General features: G+C 46.8%; 1 protein-coding gene across 1 annotated transcript in view; it reads left to right on the forward strand.

Moving 5' to 3' along the window:
* The first annotated feature begins 5,243 nt into the window (after positions 1-5,243).
* Positions 5,244-5,918, forward strand: part of EPB41L1 (erythrocyte membrane protein band 4.1 like 1) — a 186,781-nt gene continuing 186,106 nt past the window's right edge. The window contains exon 1 of the mRNA XM_014586146.2: positions 5,244-5,731. The gene's annotated coding sequence lies outside the window, so the exon portion shown is untranslated. The remainder of the gene's footprint in view (positions 5,732-5,918) is intronic.

Below are 5,918 nucleotides of genomic sequence, written 5' to 3' on the forward strand. Positions count from 1 at the left end.
ATGCATACATTCTACTTTCTGTCTGATATCTCTACTTGAATGTTCCAACAATATCTTAAATCTCTCTGGCGCAAAACAAAGCTCTTGGTATCTTCTCAGAGCCTGTTCTTCCCAAATCAATAAATGTCAGGAGTATCCACTCAGTTCCCAGTAAAAAGCTAAGCATTTTCTTCTATTCCTTTCTCTCACTCCACAATCATTACCAGTCCTAACTGCCTCCTAAATATATCTTAAATACAGCCAGTTCCCAGTGCCGTTCATTATAGTAGCCACCAGCTACATGAGGCTATCTAAATTTTAATTAAAGTGACATAAAATTTAAAAATTCAATTCTTTAGCTGCTAGCCACATTCCAAGTGCTTGAGAGTCAAAGGTAGCTAGTGGTAGCCATCTGAGCACATGCAGAACATACCCATCATTCCAGAAAGTCATTTTGGACAGTGTTGTAACCAACTCCAAGCCTCGTATCCGGATGACTTTCTTACCCTCTTTCTTGTTGTTTTGATAGTTCCTGTGACTCTCCCTTTCTAATCCATTCTCCCTGCAGAAGCAGAGTTAACTTCTAATCAGAAATCAGATCTTGTTACTCTCCTGTTTAGACTTTCAGTGACTTTTTAAACATATCACACTTAGAATCCACTTTTCACCATGGCTGTTGCCCTCCATGACCTACCCTCTGCCTTCCTCATGCCTCATCTTGAACTGCTCTCCTTCTCTTCTAACATCCCAGCCACATTGGCCTCCTTAGCATTCATTCCAATCTCCAAGCTTTTTTCTGCCTCAGGGCTTTTACACATACATTCTACCTGGAAGCCTCCTCACCTGGTTCTTGGCAAGGCCAAATTTCTTCTCATCCTGTAAATCTCAACTCCAATATTATTTCTTAGAGGGCCTTTCCTGACCTCTCTGTCTCAAGGAGGTCTTTTTCAGTTTATCATTACATTATCCTATGTATTTCCTTCATTCATTCACAGCAATAAAATATTATTTTATTAACAGTAAAGAACATTTCTGTGTACTTCTTATATCTAAGGCACTATGCCAAGCTTTGATTTTATATGCTTCCCTTTATTAATTTACTGGTTTATATTTTTATTCTTTTTTCTCTTATGTCCCCAGCATCCAGTACAGTGCCTGGTATATAGTAGGCATTAATAATCAATCAAACAAATGAATGAATGTATTGACTACATATTGTGGTCCAGGCACTGTGCTAAGCACTTTACATATACTGTCTCATTTAATTTGCACAACAATCCTATGAAGTAAATTCTATTACTATCATCCTTTTTCCAATGAGAGGCTATTAATTTGTCTAGTTCTCAGGAAAAGCTAGGATTTTAATCCTAGTCATCTGACTCCAGAGCTCCCTGGGAAGGCACGGTAGGAGATTGAGAGTTCTGAATGCACATGAACCTGCAGTCACCCATAGCCCAGACTAGAAATAGGGAAACTAAAGGGCTCCTTTCTTGAAGGGCTTTCCTATTTCAGATAGTCCAGGCAGAGATTCTAGAGTGTCACTGCTCAGTCAGGGCATGGGTCAGGGCTCAGGATTGGGTAGAGTTTGGCAGGCAAAATGTCAATTCCAAATATCTTCAACAAGTCTGGGGGTATCATCCCAGAGACCCCAGATTATCCTAAATTGGGAGCCACACAGTCAGTGTTGAATCTACTGTCCTTCCACCTGTTTCAGATCAAGGATGAGAGAAAATAAAAATAATGAGACTCCTTAGCACTTCTCCTCGGGAAACATCACATGTCAGGCCTGTGACACAGAATGGTGTTTATTAAGCCAAAAGCTCCAAGCTCGTAACTGGGAAGAGCTCAGCTGTAAGCCACCCACACAGCTCACTTGGGAAACAGTGCAAAATCCGTCCCCTCCTGTACACAGTTCCACCATTAACAACATCAGTGCACATCACATTGAGGCAGATCTGATTGACAGCAGGGGTCTGGAAATGGGTTTTGTGGGGATGTGCCCCAGAGAATCTGTTCATAATCCTTATTGTTATAATCATTACTTGAATTTGGAACTTGGTTCAAACAATACAGAGTTTTCCCAACTTGCATCATTCCAAATCAGCTTAGCAGCTTCCACCATATTTATGTAGTCTGCTTGAGCTGTTGTAACCAACTACCACCAACTAAGTCGCTTATGAACAACAGAAATTTATTTCTCATACTTCTAGAGGCTGGGAAGTCTAAGACCAAGGAACTGGCAGTGTCTGGTGAGGACCTGATATCTGGTTTATAGATGGCATCTTCTTACTGTGTCCTCACAAGATGGAAGAGACTAGAGTTTCTCGGGCTGCCTTTTTTTTTTTTTTTTTTTTTGAGGCTTTTGCTATAGGGTGCGTGCGCTAGCCAGAAAGACAGAAAAAAAACAGAGAGACAGAAGGCAAGAAATCACCCTCCAGGGAGGATGGCCACACCACAATCCCTTCTCCTCTATTTTCCTCTCAGGATCTTGGGCATGCACGCATATGTGCCTGGTGTGAGTTTAAGTCACCAGGTCCAGGATTCGAACCATGGTTGACTACATGGGAGTCCAGCGACATAGCCACTATGCCAACTGCTGGTCCTATTTGAGCTGCTTTTATAAGGTCATTAACCCATTCATGGGTTTGGGAGAAAGATACCATGCAGGTAAAGGGGCATGAACAGATAAATCATGCCCCATGATCTAACCACCTCCCAAAGGCCCCCATCTCCCAATATCATCCCCTTAGTGGTTAGGATTTCAACATAGGACTGTTGAGGAAAAACAAGCATTCAGACCATAGCACACCAGTATCAGTTTTTACTTAATACCTATGAATTAATTCACTTGACACAACTAGCTATATTAACCTTGTTCTCAGTCTTATTTGTGAAGTCACCAAGGTGACATCCTAGTTAAGTGTTTTCCTAACATATATTAAATATATGACTCAAAAAAATGTTTACCTGGGTTCCACTTGAAATCATCTTAGTGTAAAAAGTAGGACCCAACCCACACTTGGCAAAACAACTGGGGTCAAAGGAATACAGGAGACAACCTGTAAGAGCTCCCAATGGCCAAACCTGGAGTCATCTGAACAACAAAATAAATAACAAAGTCTTGGAATGTAGCCCAAAGTATGAACTAAATATCCATGAGTACAGGCTAATAGAAATGACTGCATAAATAAGGGGGAGAAGAGAAAAATCATCCTTATGGAGGGTTCCAAATCATTTATGTAGATACATCCATTTCTAAGATGGGAAATCTAAATCCCCCCGTTGAGTATGGGCTGCACCTAATGACTTGCTTCTAAAGAGTAGAAAATGGGAAAAATCAAGTAATATCATGGGGCAGAAATCTGGCAAGGTGTTTAAGAAACTTGGCCAGGTAATCAAGGTGAGCAAGGCACACCGATAACATGTACTCCTGATATGATGTGATCAGAAGGTGCTTTACTTCTTCTATGGTGTCCTTCTCCTAGACACATAACCCCAGTCTAACCATGAGAAAAACACCAGATGAGCAAAACTGAGAGACCAGGCCGGCGGGTGGCATAGTGGTAAAGGGCACTGGACTCCCACATGGCTGGCTGCAGTTTGAATCCCAGATCTGGCAACTTACTTTCTTACTTTCTCTCCCGCTCTCTCTTATTTTTGCTCTGTTCCTCTCTGGTCAAATTAAAATAAGTGAATAAAGTTAAAAAAAAATTCTTCAAAAAACAAACAAAAACTGAGAGACCTTCTATGAAATATCAGACCAGTATTCCTTGAAATTGCCAAGGTTTTGAAAAACAAAAACAGTCTCTTCTGTTACAGGCCAAGAGACTAATAAGTCGTGATAACTAAATGTGGTGTAGTGTCCTGGATGGGACCCTGGAGCAGAAAACAGAGTAGTTGAAAAGCTATGAAATTTAAATATAGTGTTTAGTTCATAGAAATATACTCACCTTGATTCATTGTTTTTAAATTTATCTACTGGGACCAGCAGTTGGAGTAATGGCTATGTTGCTGGACTCCCATGTACTGGACCATGATTGGAGTCCCGGAGACAGATTCTTCTAGGACCCTCTTGTTGCTGGTGGGCCTGGCATAGGGCTGGGTGTCCGGAAGCTGACCAAAGAGGCCCCCTGAGAGGGATCCCCTCTTGCCCTCAGGAGGTCACAAGGAGAAGCAGAGGGTGTTGCAGAACCCACATGCCAATACGTGAGGAGTTGGGCCGCCTGGGATCCAATTCCAGCTTCAACCACCTCACAACCCCTGACCCTGGGCAAGTCACCGAACCCCTCTGTGCTTGGTTTCCTCATCTGTTAGAAGGGGAATCATAGAACATCAAAGGAAAATTGTGGGGCTCCGGTGATATCTAAGGCTCTCATTACAGTGCTTGGTACCAGATGACGTCTCAGCTTGTCACTAAGCCCAGAGTCCCCAACTCACACCACCGCGTGGGCTGTTCTCTTTTCTGGAGAGCCCTCTGCCTACAGAATTCGGATTCCTCCCGAGCGGTGTGTAGGGTCACGGAGCACGCTGAGGACCCGGAGGCCAAGCGTCTCTGTCACTTTCTGCCGTGTGCTAACGTCAGTCATCCCCAGTGTCTCAAACGACCCGGTTTGTACAAGGAGATGTTCAAGTGTCGACCCCACAGAGCGAACTCTGCAGCTGTGATGGCGCGGCCTGGCGGGTCCGCGGGCTGCTTCTAGAAAGTTCGCCACAGGGCTGGGTCCGCTACTCCGCAGGCGCTAGGACACCCCGGGTTCGGGCAGGAAGGGCAGGGAGAGCGGACCATCGGGAAACGGTTGCGAGCCCTCGGACCCACTCGAAAGCCGGCCTCGGGGACGTGGTCGCCCAGAACGAGGCCCCGCCCCGGAACAAGCCCTCGGCCCGGAGCGAGGCCCCGCCTCCAGCCAGGGCTCTGCCCAGAACGAGGCCCGGAGCCGCGCGAGGGTGGAGCTCTGACTGGGCTTCTACGCGCTTGACGGCGGTGTCTGACCAACGGTGTCTGACCAACCGTGTCTGACCTACCGCAGACGCCATCGCTGCCAGATAATCCGAATGTGTCTCGCTATGTCTGACTGCACACAGGTTTCAGGGTGCCCGGCAGGCCCAGACTGCTGGCTCTGACCGCCTGACCACGGCTGACTGCCTGCCTGGCTGCGCCTACCTGGCTGAGGCGCCTGGTCCTGACACGGTGTGTCTGACTGAGGCGGCCTAACTGCGGCTGACCGACCAGCCTACCCCTGCGCTTGGCAGGTCGCTTGGCAGGTCGGATGTGACCGGCGGCCACCGTCTGTGTCTGTCTCGCCGCGTTTACTGACCAGTTCCACCTGTGTGAGCTGCTGGACCACATCGCTGCTTAATAAGCTGCGACTCTGACCAGTTGGTTCAAAGCGCCCTGGCTGGCTGAGACTACTGACCCCCGGCCTCACTTCAGCGTCTGCGAGGTGTCTGCAAGGTCGGGTCCGCCCCCAGATAGCTATAAGGCTCACGTCTGCCAGAGCCTCACGGAGTCTGTGCGACTGGCTGACTCTGACCACATCTGAGTCTAGCTGTCCGTCACTGACAGGTGTTTTGGATTGACTGCATCTGCCTGAAGACACTCTCTGACCACTTGTCAGACTGTTTGACCCAGAGCATCATAGAACATTTCTAGTGTGTATAGATCAACCAGGGAACAGAATCTGTGATATTCCACATGGAACCAGCATTGCTTGAGCAGCACATTGCCACCCAGCCAGCTCTGGGGCCCCTGAAAGTGAGCTCCTTGACTAATGGCTTCTTTCACTCCAGCTGCACAAGGATGGCTTCTGAGGTTGCTTATCTAGGGGCCTGGGGCCTGTATGTCTTCAGCTATAAATCTGGGTCTTGGTGGAGTGTGGGGTGCAAGCAAGGGCACCAACAGAGAAGGGAGGCCAGGACAGAGCCCAAAGGTGAGGCAGGCA

This window comes from Tupaia chinensis, unplaced genomic scaffold, assembly GCF_000334495.1.
Source record: "Tupaia chinensis unplaced genomic scaffold, TupChi_1.0 Scaffold000115_1, whole genome shotgun sequence".
Classification (NCBI taxonomy): domain Eukaryota; kingdom Metazoa; phylum Chordata; class Mammalia; order Scandentia; family Tupaiidae; genus Tupaia; species Tupaia belangeri.